This window comes from Gymnoscopelus braueri (assembly GCF_963280865.1).
Source record: "Gymnoscopelus braueri genome assembly, chromosome: 16".
Lineage (NCBI taxonomy): Eukaryota > Metazoa > Chordata > Actinopteri > Myctophiformes > Myctophidae > Gymnoscopelus > Gymnoscopelus braueri.
The window spans coordinates 23150877-23166066 of record NC_137616.1 but is presented as its reverse complement, the minus strand read 5'-3'; positions in this window follow the sequence as shown (position 1 = coordinate 23166066).

Here is a 15190-nt window from a genome sequence, read left to right as displayed (position 1 = left end):
AATGTATAAAAATCCTTTGAAAATAGCCGATCTACAAGATCATCACAACACCTTGCTTTGGGACTTGTCAAATTGCCAAAGTATAGGTTTGAAGTGGTTTTGTAATAATAATCAAAATATACAAAGTAACCATAGTAAATAAAGTTTTCAAATAATTGTAGTGGAGTAAAAGTACAACATTTGCCTCTGAGATGTATTGGAGTAGAAGTACTGAACATTAGCTGCAATAAAGTAAAAGTACTTCAAAATTGTACTTAAGTAAAGTACTTCAGTAAATGTACTTTTTTGTGTGTGACAGTGTGACAATGAGAAGATCTTTATTAAAGAGCAACAGGAGTTTATAATTAATTCCCGTGTGTGTGTGTGTGTGTGTGTGTGTGTGTGTGTGTGTGTGTGTGTGTGTGTGTGTGTGTGTGTGTGTGTGTGTGTGTGTGTGTGTGTGTGTGTGTGTGTGGATTCAAGGCATTAATGCCTGCAACCAACCAAGGCCTTGCAAAACAAATCGAAAAAAGATTCAATTTTTTCCAACCAATGCAGGCTAGCAAGCCAGTGGAAGACCTATATATCATTTATTTTCCATCATAGGCTAACAACATGTCCTCAAATTGACCAGTGGATTAAGCCTAACAAAATCATGATGCTCAATTGAACTGTTAAGTGAGAGGGAAAGTGTTCTAGCCTTATTTGTAAACGCCTATAATTAAATTAGCAGAAATCGATCGATAATGCACGGGGAAAATGGCTGGGCTACTTTCACTGTATGTCACTCTATTAATGTCACAGACGATTTCATTCAGGAGTCAGTGGATCGGAAAATATATCCAATCAGCCGGATAAATCCCTCCACTCAAGGAAAGCCATCTTTGTTCCCTCCCAGCCTTAAAGCATGACATCATGCTTCATATTTGGTCTGAGTAGGCCTACATTAGAATGGTTAAAATCGACATATTTGTTTAGACTGATTTTGCAAATATTTTGCATTGATCATTAAAAAAATAATGATTACACGATAAAAATAGATTTAGTATACATTTTGCCAAATTAATTAACGTATAAGGCCCACGGATATAGGCATGCAAATATGCTTGGCAGGCTATATAGGCAACTTTATTTGGGCAAGCCTGGACATTCAGCAGCCTGATTTTCAGGTGTTCATTTGTTACGGAATGAAATAATAATTCATGAAAAGCATATTCTTGCTTTTCTTTAGATCAATTATGACATGAAAGCAAGTCTGTTCATTTGCTAATTTAGTTACTCAATAGGCCCATAGGAAATAGCCTATATAGTCTAGACATCATTCAGCATCAGTCTTTATAAAATCTACAATGTCCAAAATGTATTTGGCTAACCACCCTCATGGGGCCTAATTTATATACGGTTATTATTACCAGTATAAGGAATAACATAATATATAGACCTTATCCTAACGTCCCATAATGGTCTCTGTGTGATTTGCATATTCTAATTGGTGTTGCACTTTTGTCTTTGGTGTTCACGCGTCAGTATGTAGGCCTATGCGCATCTGTTGATACTATTAAGTCTTTTTCCATTAACAGGTCACATGATGAAGAATACAATGGAAATGGCCCAGTTCCGGGTATTTAGGACAAACAACAAAACAGTTTAATTACACAGTCTATTTAACAACGCTCTCATTTTTTTGTTGCACATACAGTATAGCCAATGTTCCTATCATCAGTGATACAATAATGTGACTTTTTGCTAATTAATTGAAATCAAATACTACACTCAAGCAGTGGTTTTCAACCTTTTTCACTTCAAGGTCCATTATTTATTCGGCATTTGAGCCACGGACCACCATTTGATGAGACTCTCAGACCCAGAACTTAGAATATTTTGTTATAGGATAAGATTTTGTCAAATAGCAATTCTTTTACATTCTCTAACTGTGAAGACTTCTTATAAATGACGTAATGCAGTTGTTTAACAATACTTTTTGGTTTCATTTTACACTCAAGAGTTAAAGATATATAAGGGTCCATTTGGTTACCAACTCTCCATCATTTAGCTGGGGACCACCTGTAAGCCCCTCAAGGACCACTGGTTGAGAACCACTGGGCTAAAGGCTATATATGGTCAAAGGATAACACACATCTGATTTAGAAAGTGATGCTGATGAGTCTGACAGGCAGCACGGAAGGCTAGTAAATTGGATGCTATAGATTACAGATTAAAATCGTTTATGTTTCTCCTTTTCACTCATCTATCAATCACGCTGTCACATCAACCCTATACAAGCCACACATCTGAAAGGAGTATCTAATAGGCAAGCCACTTGAACACTGCCTATATGGAAGAGTCTCTGAATATCTTCATTTCTGTCGCCACAACAATCTAAACTCTAATCAGCAATTATTCAATTATTGGTTCAAGAAATAATTTGTGGCACGCTTTTGGACATCTGGACAGATCATTATCTTCACGAGAGGAGACAATTTATGGAGATGAGTAGACGCCTCCGATGGATGCGGATATATATAACACTGCGACCTTATCAACGTGACATGTGGCGATGAATAAATAAATAGCGGACTCTCCTTGGGGACCGTTTGGCCTGGTGGACCATGCGCCGGGCTGGCGTTCGGCGCGTGGTCTGCCCGTGTTTGGCGCCATGCGGTTCCTAATCTGGTGGTGAGAGTGAGATCAGCAGATAAGGTTTCTGTGCACCCCCCCCATGCCCCATCACTGTTTATCAGTGATGGAAGAAGTACTTACATGTTTTACTTAATATCAATAGGCTACTGCAATGTATAAATACTCTGTTTCTGTTTACAAGAAAAAGTCCAGAATAAAAACTGTACTTGAGTGAAAGTTTAAAATAATTGGTGGCATTGTGAGCTTGTAGATCGGCTATTTTCAAATGGCCAAAATGTATATATATGAAGTGGTTAATGTTTTGTGATAATAATCCAAATCTACAAAGTAATAGTAACTGAAGTTTTCAAATAATTAGTGGAGTAAAAAGTACAATATTTTTTACAATGTATTTTCCTGAGCCTAGTGGGGTAGAAGTAAAATTATTGAAAATTGGAAATACTCTAGTAAAGTAAAAAATATCTCAACATTTGTGTAAGTACAGTACTTGAGTAAATGTACTTAGTTACTTTACACCATGTTGTTTATCACTGTTCCTCCTCTGTTGCCTGCATGGTGCACTGCGTCGTCAATATAGGCCTGCTCAAAGCCTTCAGAGACCAGACTAGACCAGACCACATTGCACACACAGGCTATAACATCTAGATCTGCATGCAGTGAGAAATATAGGCTACTAAACGAAAATGTCAAATTCTGTGTGCTACACTGGAAGATTAAAGCTGACAACGCAAATCAAATCAGCGACCAGCTGGCCAAGTAAGAAGAGTGGGAGATGTGGAGAAAAGTATAGTCTAGTTGCTAAAATTACATTATTTTTTGGGAACAACCCTTGAGAAATCACACACACACACACACACACACACACACACACACACACACACACACACGCACGCACGCACGCACGCGCGCACGCGCACGCGCACACACACACACACACACACACACACACACACACACACACACACACACACACACAAACTGGTCAATTAGCAGAATTGTGGGCATGTTTGTTGGAGGAATAAATAGCCACTGTCAGTGGAGTGTGCATAATAAGTATAGCACAAGTTTATTCCCAAAATAAAAGAAAGAAAGAAAAATAAAACGTAGAAATGCAGCAAGAGCAGTACATTCTACTCATATTTTGTTGACGTTTGATTTTAAAGAGAACTTATTAGGCTAACTAACTATTGTAATGGACTTTGTTTGGCTATTGAATATTTTGTCAGAGTGATATATATTATATATATTATGTCTCATGCCCCTTACCACATGGAGCGCTGTTTTGTTGCATGAATGTGAAAGCAGTCTGCAACATACATGTTTTAAGGGTTGTCAAGCATTATCTTAACTAAATTTGAGTATTTTACTTCGCTCACTTGAAAGACATGTCCCCATATATATAGAGCGGACTGATTTGTTTGGAGCTGATGCCATGATGACAAATTGAGTTTAGACAACACACTCCATAATTGGGAATGGCTGCATTGGGAACTCCACTCCTTATATGGTTATGGCTGTGTCAGAGTGATGTCAGAAGTCTGCCCGCCTGCCGGCCCTCCCATTAGTCAATTGGAATATAGGATGTTGCCTAAATATCGAATCGAGACTATTGGCATGCAGTCACTCATAAGCTACTCTGATTGGAAGGAAAGAAAACGGACTTCCTCCGCCATGCTTGGGACAACCTGGCTTTTCAGTCAGAGCATCATTGTGCGCGACTGCTTCCAGCGCACATGCACATCCACATCGCTCTGAATTTTCGAACAGCAACACTCCAACCGCTCTGAATTTTCAAATGACCAGAGAGAACCCTATTTTGTTTTTATGACAAATGCTTAATGCAATTGGACACTAAAGTTCCTACGCCAATAGGTTGATCAGACATTACGGCTGTGCCAGTGCCAGTGCTAAACACCACATGGAAATGTTAAGGTCCCTACACACCAAGAGTGTTTATTCATTTGTAATACTTTTCAGGACAGGAACCCCTTTGGGGTCCTTGTTGCTATGTACAGTAGCAACATACATTTGTTGTAATTTTTTGAATACATATTTGAAGTTTTTCAGAAAACTTAGGTCAGGATTTAGAGGGTGTTTTTAGAATCGGCTTCAGGTCTAAATGGTTTATTTAATGCGATTAATTAGAAGAACTGTTGTTTGAAATAGTGAGAGCTTGTATGTTCATCTATTTTTGCCAAATGTTCACCTAAAATGACATGCCCAGAAAAGGAATGCTAGAGCTATGGATAATAATTTTCTGTTTGACTTTCAGAAGGAGGAGGAGGAGAAGATCAGTATGTTGTGGTAAGCTTTTGGAAAGTCAGAAGCACTCAGGGAAAGAGAAAGAACTCAGAAATTATCCTGATGGAGATTAGGGAACAATTTGATGCTAAGAGACATTTGTCAGCATCACCATTCTCAAAAACTGCTACTCTTTTTGGGGATTACATTTTAAACAGCTGTTACAAAAATTATTTGTTTACTCTGATCCCCCATTTTATCTTCCCCCCACTTATCTTCTTATCTTATAAAGAGCGCACAGATTCATTTTGTGAGCATTTCAAACAGCATGATGTAGGCTGTTAGTCACACTTATCAACATTCAATGACACTGTTTATCCCAAAAAAATCAAGAATCTGTGTGTGTCTCCTTTGTATATCTTGAGAACAGTGCGACCAACCACTTTCACATTTGGCTGTGCACTGTTGATGGAGCACAGTGTAAAAAACAATTGATAAATATATGCGCTGAATAAATCAATCAATACAAATAAAATAGTTGTGACATGAAATTATACAAATGACGAAATGAGGTATGGGCCTCCACTATCAACAAACCAACACACACACACACACACACACACACACACACACACACACACACACACACACACACACACACACACACACACACACACACACACACACACACACACACACACACACACACACACACACACACACACACACACACACACACACACAATCAACACATCATATATCACTGATGTCATAGACCAGTGGTTCTCAAAGTGTGGTCCGGGGACCCCCAGGGGTCTTTGAGAAGTTACATGTCTGTAACTCAGAGAGTGTACAAAGGGAACCAATTGGACCCTAACAGGTCCATTTGTACACTCTCTGAGTTATGATTTTGCGGTGCAGATTGGGGGTCCCAGAGATTGAAAATTGGGCCCGTGGCCTAATGCATAACACACTGGGGGTCCTTGAAATGAAAATGTTTGAGAACCACTGTCTAGACTCAAGTACTCTGATAAGGGGTATCTAGTTAAAATGAAGAATTCTACCTCAATCATTCACTTATTTAACCAATGATCAACATCAACATCATCATCATATTACACTATCATACACAGCACCATTCATATTCTAATTTACTGTGCGGATGCTGTGGGGCGATAATGGCTAAAACAATCATTGTCCTGCCAAAAACACTAAAGCTATACTCCCTCCCTCCCTTCTTCAAATCTCTTTCCAAATAATAGCTGATACAAGCCCATAACGCATCGCAACACATTGCAACGTGATGCTTTGTGAACTTGTAGATCTGCTACACATGTTTGCCTATTTTCGGATGCTAGGGTTTATGTGATTACTGGTCTGTGTCTTAATCTCTTAATGCTTAATGAACTGCCTTGTACTTTAAAGACATACCGGTAAGCTAAGACAGGCAATGTACAGGACTTTTGACTCTGTGACGTGTCAAGACATTATTATAAGCATTATAAGTGATTTGGGAACAGAAGTGATTCTGGAACAGAAGTGTCAGGAACAATGCCATTACTGTTGAAGTTTCTGTTAAGACTCACAGTCCACAAATGTGACTACTTCTGTCTGAGCTATATTCTGTTTGTTTGAGGTTAGATCCAGAAATGTTTCATCTAATCCAGCTAATTGCCATGTCCAAGAGCTGAACATACCAGCTGAGGAGATAGGTCACCAAACAGCCGTTGATCAAAACATCTTATTGAGGTGAAGAAACAAAGGCTCCTACAATCACAACAATGTGCCACTGGTGATTCAACAGTTTGCTCTGGATGCACAAAGCATTAATTAGGGCAATAATTTCATGCTAGTGTCGTTCCATAGTCTCCATTTCTGTATGAGTGCATCTCTTTAGGGTTTGAGGTTTGGAAGAGACTGACTTGCAGACTGCCACATTCCACCATTCGATGTGCAGATGTGTTATTTGCGTAATGAGGAAAAACAACTTTGGGAAACGGGGGAGAAAGGGCCCCCTCACCAAACATCTCTTGACAAAATAATATTCCTCACTGCGGCTGCTTGTAACAAGAGTTGACATAATTACTCGGGCACATTTCTTGTCTAATTAGCACACTTCCAGAGTGGACAAGGGCTAGCAGTTAGGCCGGAGAAGGGAATCGGACAGGCATGGCAACAGCAACACAAAAAGGGGGCCCCTGGTTTCAGCGTAATTAGGTGAGACAATGCCCCTGACTGTTCTGAGCTGTGGCAGTGGCTGAGTGCTGGGGCCGAGCAGGCGAGTGGTCGCCCCGTGAGGTACACATCTCCCCGAGACCCTAATAAGCCCCTAATTGTCTTTTTGGATTCACATGGTCAGCACCAGCAGACGCTGAGACAGCCGTTCCCGGTCTCCTGCCGTGACCCCAGCCCTCTGCGTGCAGAAAGGGAGACATTTGCATTGACTCCCATGGGACCTTTACCGTTTTGCCCCCGAACTCCAGACATTGCAGGAAAACATCCTGTGATGGCATCCCAAATCTGGAGTGGTGCCAAGACGGCCTGATAAGAGGTGAATGAGCAGAAGTGTTCCTCATCACACGACACAGTAAAGTCCTGAGAGTTAATTAAACTCTGATAGTGTAAAAATGGACCCATTAAGCTCACAGAAGACCTGGGTAAAACATAGTCAACTGAAGAATAATTAAAAATTGTTGTGGCATATCTTCAAATGTTAAATGGCAAGATACATTAGACACAAATATTTAAAATAGTTGCTACTATATTGAAATAACAATAACAACACAAGTAGCTGAGCTCAACAGGCTGAATTTCAATACTCAAGAACACACACACACACACACACACACACACACACACACACACACACACACACACACACACACACACACACACACACACACACACACACACACACACACACACACACACACACACACACACACACACACACACACACATGCACACAAGCATGCACACAAGCATGCACACATACCAAACACATTCCCCTAATGCAGACAGGTTTTGTCCATCTCCAGACATGTTGCATATGGTACCCAGGGAAGACTCGATTTTCCATAAAGCACACGCATGCACACATGCACACACATTTCCAATTCCAACGACATTATCAACCCCTACTGTCAAGACCTTACAGCTCAGATGAACGTCAATTTGATGTGCCCTCGGCCCTTTAATTAGCTGTCAATTAGTGCAAATGAATCAACTCTTCGCCTAATTAAGCAATGCCACCAGGCAGCTCTTATATACTTGCCATTGTGTGAGCAGCATGAGAAAACCACAGATAGCAAACTCATTTTGGATCAGGAGTGCAACTTAGCGATCACACTGTCACTGTGTTCAGTGAAGTGAGGGGAGTTTGAGCATGTGTTTGAGGGAGTGTGCGTGCTTGTGTGTGTGTGTGTGTGTGTGTGTGTGTGTGTGTGTGTGTGTGTGTGTGTGTGTGTGTGTGTGTGTGTGTGTGTGTGTGTGTGTGTGTGTGTGTGTGTGTGTGTGTGTGTGTGTGTGTGTGTGTGTATGTGTGTGTGTGTGTGTGTGTGTGTGTGTGTGAGAGAGAGAGAGAGAGAGAGAGAGAGAGAGAGAGAGAGAGAGAGAGAGAGAGAGAGAGAGAGAGAGAGAGAGAGAGAGAGAGAGAGAGAGAGATTGTGTGTGTGTGTGTGTGTGTGTGTGTGTGTGTGTGTGTGTGTGTGTGTGTGTGTGTGTGTGTGTGTGTGTGTGTGTGTGTGTGTGTGTGTGTGTGTGCGTGCGCGCGCGAGCGTGCGTGCGTGCGTGTGTACGCGTGCGTGTGTGTATATGTGTGTCGTGTGTGCATGAGTGCATGTGTGCATGTGTGTGTGTATTGAAAGGAAGTATATGAATACTTATAGAATTGTAGATTATTGGTTATGCAAACTTTTCCAGTACACTTAAAGCTCCACCATGTAACTTATTTTAACTACATATAGCACATTATGTCCCACACAAATGAAAAGCTGCATTTATTTATATGTAACAAATCCCACCCTATACTCTGTAGACTTTACAGTATTATTTGGTAGAGTATGACCAGTGGCGGCCATCTGCATGGAAGATCCCATGATGACTTTAACGTAGGAAAGAATTGCTTATTCAAATTCTAGTTTATTCTCCATTCTTCTCAGACATTTAATTTCCTGATATAGCCCCTACATGTTGATGTCACTTCCTGTGTGCCACAGCTTTATTGCCTGGATGCCCGCCACAGGTCAAATAATAGTAAGGCCTCCAGCAGTGATAGTCCTGACTCTACAGAGTCAGGCAAGAGTGGGAATTTGTTGCTTATACTTTACATGCAACCTTTTATTTGTATGGGATATCATTTGCTATATATTTATTAAAAAGTTACATAGTGGAGCTGTAAATCCTCAGTGTTAAAACTGAGTGCAAGAATTTGACTCTGATTAGAGTTAAATGAACACTGAGGGTTTTACTGTGAGCTTTCAGTATTAACTGCTTTATTAGTTCCCTGTGTCATAAAACTTGACCATGTAGCAAACATAACATTTTATACATCACCTTAACTCAAAGGACCATTTTGGCATGAATGTTCCAAACAAATACATGGTAGATATTTATCCACTTTACAGGCACACTTGCACATGCAGAAGCACTTAGCCTTTCACTAGGAGGATTATGCCTTTAAATATTTCTAATCTTCTAATCCACAAAATAGCTCTTGGTTTAATTTCATTTTTTTCCTGAGTGCTCTGGAAATCTGGAAGTCTATTAACAAATCGGTCAAGGTTAATCCTGATTTATACCTCATTGCACACTGGTATTGCGTGCCGAAAATAGCTGATCTACAAGCTCATAGATTGAGAGCCAACATGCAACAAACAAATTAAGCATCAGTGCTACTTCTGACGTGCTGGGAAAATCCAAATCACCAAAACTGTTTTGCATTTATTTGTTATAAATCAACCTCTCCCACCCAGTCTATACTGCTATAGCCTATTTACATAGTATGCTGCATTTGACTTTTGATGCTTGGTTGGAGTCTACCATCAACCCTCAATTTATGACCTCTCCTGTCCAAACTATTATCATTTCACTGGAATTAATTCACCGTACCACCACCGCTATTCCTCCTCCTCTCTCCTGCCAGCTGCCAGCATTTTAGAATCCGAATTTAGTTTTTAGTTGTATGCAAAATACATACTTCATTTACATTAAAGGACGACTTCACCCATTTTCAACCTATCTTCATATAATAGATCCTCACTAATGGTCCTGATACAATTGTGTAATTTCTATCTGCTCAGTCTGTGTCTCATAGGATGGCTGTGGACACTTTAGAAACCCACATAATCGTTATGGGTTTCTTTTTTTCTTCAATATTTCAAATGTTTTATTTTGATTTTTATTAACCTGAGAACAATGGCTTCCATTATAACATGCTAACTTTCCAGGAATAGAAAGCCTGTAGTTTCTGTTAGCTTGGATTCCCCATCGATGATGTCACTGGTAGACGGCGTCTGAACTGTCCACAGCCCTCCTCTGAGACACAGACTGAGTAGACAAAAATAGTGCCATATTATAATGAGCATTAGTGAGGATCAGTTTTGATTGATTTTTGATTGAATATTTCATTAGGCAAAAAATATAAAACAGCACAGTTACATTTTAAAATACTTTGTCTAACAGGTCCGTTCATGAAAGTCCTTGCGGTCTTGTTTCCAATGAGGGCCTTATCTTAAATGAAGATATGTTGAAAATGGGTGAAGTCGTCCTTTAAGTTGTCGCTGTTTGGTCTGAGTGAATTAAATATATTGTTGTCTTCTGTTTTTATTTATCTAAGAAATGTGGATATATGGTTGTTTGTTAAGGAATGGTTTGACGGGTAATTTATATTTCTTTGCCATGTCTTTTGGTGTTACAATTTATTCCACTTTCCACTTTTCAAAGGCCAATTTCCCCCCTTTTCTCCCAATTTAGTCGGTATGCCAAATCTCTGATTTCCCCACACACTTGTGTAACCTTGTTGACTGCCTACTGGTCCCTCTTCAGAGTGGTTGGTCTGTTACATGCATGCACATACAAGATGTAACACAAAGCGTTTGCGAGCGCGCAACAATACATGGAGATCAATAAATACTGATAAATGGAAAGAAATGCAATTTGTAGTTGATTCAAAACGTTAATTAATCAGCCCTTGGATAATTGGTGCATTATTATGTGTCTTTGTGAACTGGATGCACATTTGTTTGAATGCTGCCAAGTGCAGTCATAACTTCATTTGAAGAAGTAGGCCTACAAGAGAGGTTCATGCACTCATTGAAGCATGTAATATCTCCGCAAGGACGTGTGGCCAGTCTATGACATTAGTCATCTATGATGTATCTATGACATATAACTAAATTTTTGGGCAAGGTTTCAGCCAGATCTGACCACCATTCACTTCCATTATAAAAGTAAAATAAAATATTAAAAAATATATTCACAATTATGTGAATGAATGGAGGTACTTCCCTGGTCTACTGGCAGCGTGCACAATAACTTTGGCGCTGATTGGTCCAGTGGTTTGTGATATAAACAAACAAGCAAAAACACTATCTCCCCCCTTACCTTGAGCCTGGCTCAATAATAACTAGAAAGGTTGCACTCAGTGGAGCGCAAATCCTTGCCAGAGAATCTCTGATGTCATCAATATTACGCCATTGATGTCCAAATATGGAGTTCCACACGGCTCCATATTTGGGCAAGACTATCAGGGCAGGGGACAGTGGATCTGAGATTATTTCACAAAATATTCAGACAAAAGAAAATATTCATAAAATGTGAAAGATATCCAGGGATTGACTTCCTGGCCAAGAAATGTGACGCTGGCTGCATCGGTGCAGTGGTTTGCAAGATTAGCAGCAGCAACACAGTCACACAGGGGCTAAAACTTAATCTCTTCCTGTGTCTTTGGGCAATACAAATATATCAGAAAAATAGTCAATTTACTTTATGGCATGTTGTGGCAGCAGAAGATGCTATTACCTGTTTACACTGAAATAGATATTCGCCAATAAACATGATTTTCATGTCCATGACATGTCTTTCACTGTGCCCAGCATTGCCTTGTGGTGAATCCTTTTCATTCAACACTTTGTGCCAAAAAGAAACAAATTGTTTGGAAGCAGGTGGGCAGGAGGTTCTCATCTGCAAACGCTGTTCCCTCCCAACGCTCTTTAAACAACCACTCTGAGCCATTACAGAGTGTAATTGTTATTTAATGGATTAAACATTCATCCTCCTCACCCAATCCTCCAGAGGGCAAGATGACAGCTTCACCATGTTCACACAGCTAAACATCCCCCACCAATTGCAAGCACGCGTGCACACACGCACACACACACACACACACACACACACACACACACACACACACACACACACACACACACACACACACACACACACACACACACACACACACACACACACACACACACACACGCACACACACACGTACACTATACACGCATACACACATGCACACACCTTGTAGACTCCCACTTGACACCAGTGTTTGTGCTCAAAATTCAATTACCCACTTATTGATACCTCACTGGGGTGCTAAAGATGTGGACGGGTGGAGGGGGGGGGGGGGTGATGATGATTTCCCAAGAGGCCGCAGGCGCAGGCTCCTCTGCACGTCTCCAGCTGGATCTATCTCATGGCTTTACTCATCATTCTAGAGCAGATTGGGCATACAGAGCCGTCACACGCCTACACCCACCAACACACAGATATGAATGCAAGCATGATGACATGCATCATGCAAGGACACACACACACACACACACACACACACACACACACACACGCACACGCTCAAGTACAAAAAAGGCAATCTCATTGTGAGATCTACAAACCTTGTGAGGGCATTACAGAATAGGAAATAGAAAGAAAATCACATCATGTTTAACTGCAATTCTACCAAAGATGTGATCTCTGCATCTCAATCTTGGGTGAGTGTAGCAGAAACCTCAGCCATTGGTTAAGATTAAGCTCTGCTGAAGCTTTAAAGACAGATTCACACCAACTAAATATACATGGTTATTAGCATAAAGCTTTCACAAAATTGAAACTCTGATCTTGATATTCACTAGACCAGTGTTTCTGAAATGGTGGTATGCGTACCCTAGGGGTACGCAGAGGCACTACAAGGGGTACATAAGAGAAAGTGGAAAATGGAACCATTTATTTTACTGTTATGATTAATGATAAAACATTGACACAATTTGTGTGAACCTGCTGGTCTGTAAAGTGTTAACCAAAACTGAGAGAAACTGCTATTGAATAGAAAATTATACTTATTTGCACATTATTTGAACATATATTGACATAAAAACTGGACTTGAAATGTTATTGCCAAAAAATGCTGAGGAGGCACTATAACTATTGCAATTCTCTCTTTGTTCATCCGTGGCATCATGCTAGCTATGGTTTTCTCTTTTAATTTTCTTAACAAAATATTGTAATCGGGTAAAGGGAGTACTTGGATTCATAAATTAGGGAAAGCTGATACTTAAGCCAAAAACCTTTGAGAAACATGACACAATGTAAATGTCCCCATTCCTTAGTATAAACCACTGGTTGCCAAAGTCGGGTTCGGGGACCAGTGGTCCAAATGGTCTGTAACTCTGACAGTGTACAAATGTGTACACTTTTACAGCGTAGACATTAGGTACTGTACCTGCAGGTACCAGAGATAACCCACTGTACACTCTCTGAGATAGAGACCTGTAATGGTCCGTTAAGAACCATGTGCTATAAACTAAAAACACTCAACACGTTTTTTGTAATAGTCTACAGTTTAGCCACATATTTCATGATCCCATGAGGCTTCCAGTGTTCCCAGAGGAGCACTCAGTCATGGCCCATGGGCTTATTCCCCTCTAATTACAGCACTCATCTCTCCAATCTCATGAGATGCAGCCATCTTGATGACAACCCGCCGTGGCTTGAAGCTGTGCATCACCAGGCAACAGCTGTGGCTGCCAGCTCTGCCACACGTCAATCCCCAAGGGAAGAAAGAAATATGCACGCGTGTGTGTGTTTGGGGGGGATTGGTGTGTGTGTGTGTGTGTGTGTGTGTGTGTGTGTGTGTGTGTGTGTGTGTGTGTGTGTGAGGAGTGGGCACCACGCATGTGTTTTTATTGCTTTTTGGACGATACCTCACAAAACCCTGTAATTGCAACTCAACAGAGTCTGGTAATCCATTCAATTAGATTTCTGTAAGGAGTAAAGAAGGTCAGCAGCAAACAAAGCAGTAAAAACAATGGTATGTCATCAAAGGTCACTCAAATGTTAATGTACATTGCCACAGAAGTTTTGATTTAAGGTGTCCCTTCTTAAAATGTGATTATATTTTATTTATATTTTTATTATCCTTGATAAGGATAAAAAAAAGGATCGAGTAAATTGCTTTTTTTTTAAAGAGAAAAAAAAACAGAAGGCTAGATCTGGTAGGATGTATAATTTAATTTGAATGTGGTCAAACTTAAAGAGCTAAAGCACTATGAAAGTAGCCAGGTCTTTTGACCTGACAGGGTCAAGCTATAGCTTCTGTCTCCCTAAGGATGGCTAGATTGATGAGCTTCATACGTCCATTTCCCAGTGTGATTGCACAGTGTTCATTAGCAGGGAAGCTGGGCTTAATGGCCTGCACACTCCTGTTGGCTGTAAATCTTCAGGCCCTACCCAGGTTTGCTCCCCTGTCTCATCAAAGGGTTGTAAAGAATGCAGTCAACTGATGAAAAAGTGCATGACATTTATGTGCTCCCTCCTCAACACACACCAAGGCAGACTCATAAGTGAGGAAACATTAAAAGTAGGGCCTATGAATGATGCACACATGATGCTTGTGAGGTGTCTAGAATATCTTGGCCCAAAGGCAGTGTTACCAGGCAGGTTAAAGGCAGCCTGTCGCTGTCAATGAATCTGGGTAGACTGGGTGACTAGTTAACTGACTATGACTATGTAAAACACCTCTTGAATAGAATACTGTAAGTGGTTCTCTAATTGCCCTCTACACACATTTTAAATAAGGGATAATGTTTCAATAATATTATCTTTTCAGATTCTCATTCACACTTTTTGTATCATATTTGAAAGCAGCTAGAGCTGTGATTTCAGTTGACCAACCATGTGGTCCCTAAAGAGTCTCCCTTTAACTAAGGATGGTGAGTGATGTTTCAGTTGATGTGCATGCAGAACAAGAAGACACCAGGCAGTATCACACGACAAGTTCTGAAGTTTAATACACAGAGAATTTATACAATATTGGACACATGACGTGACC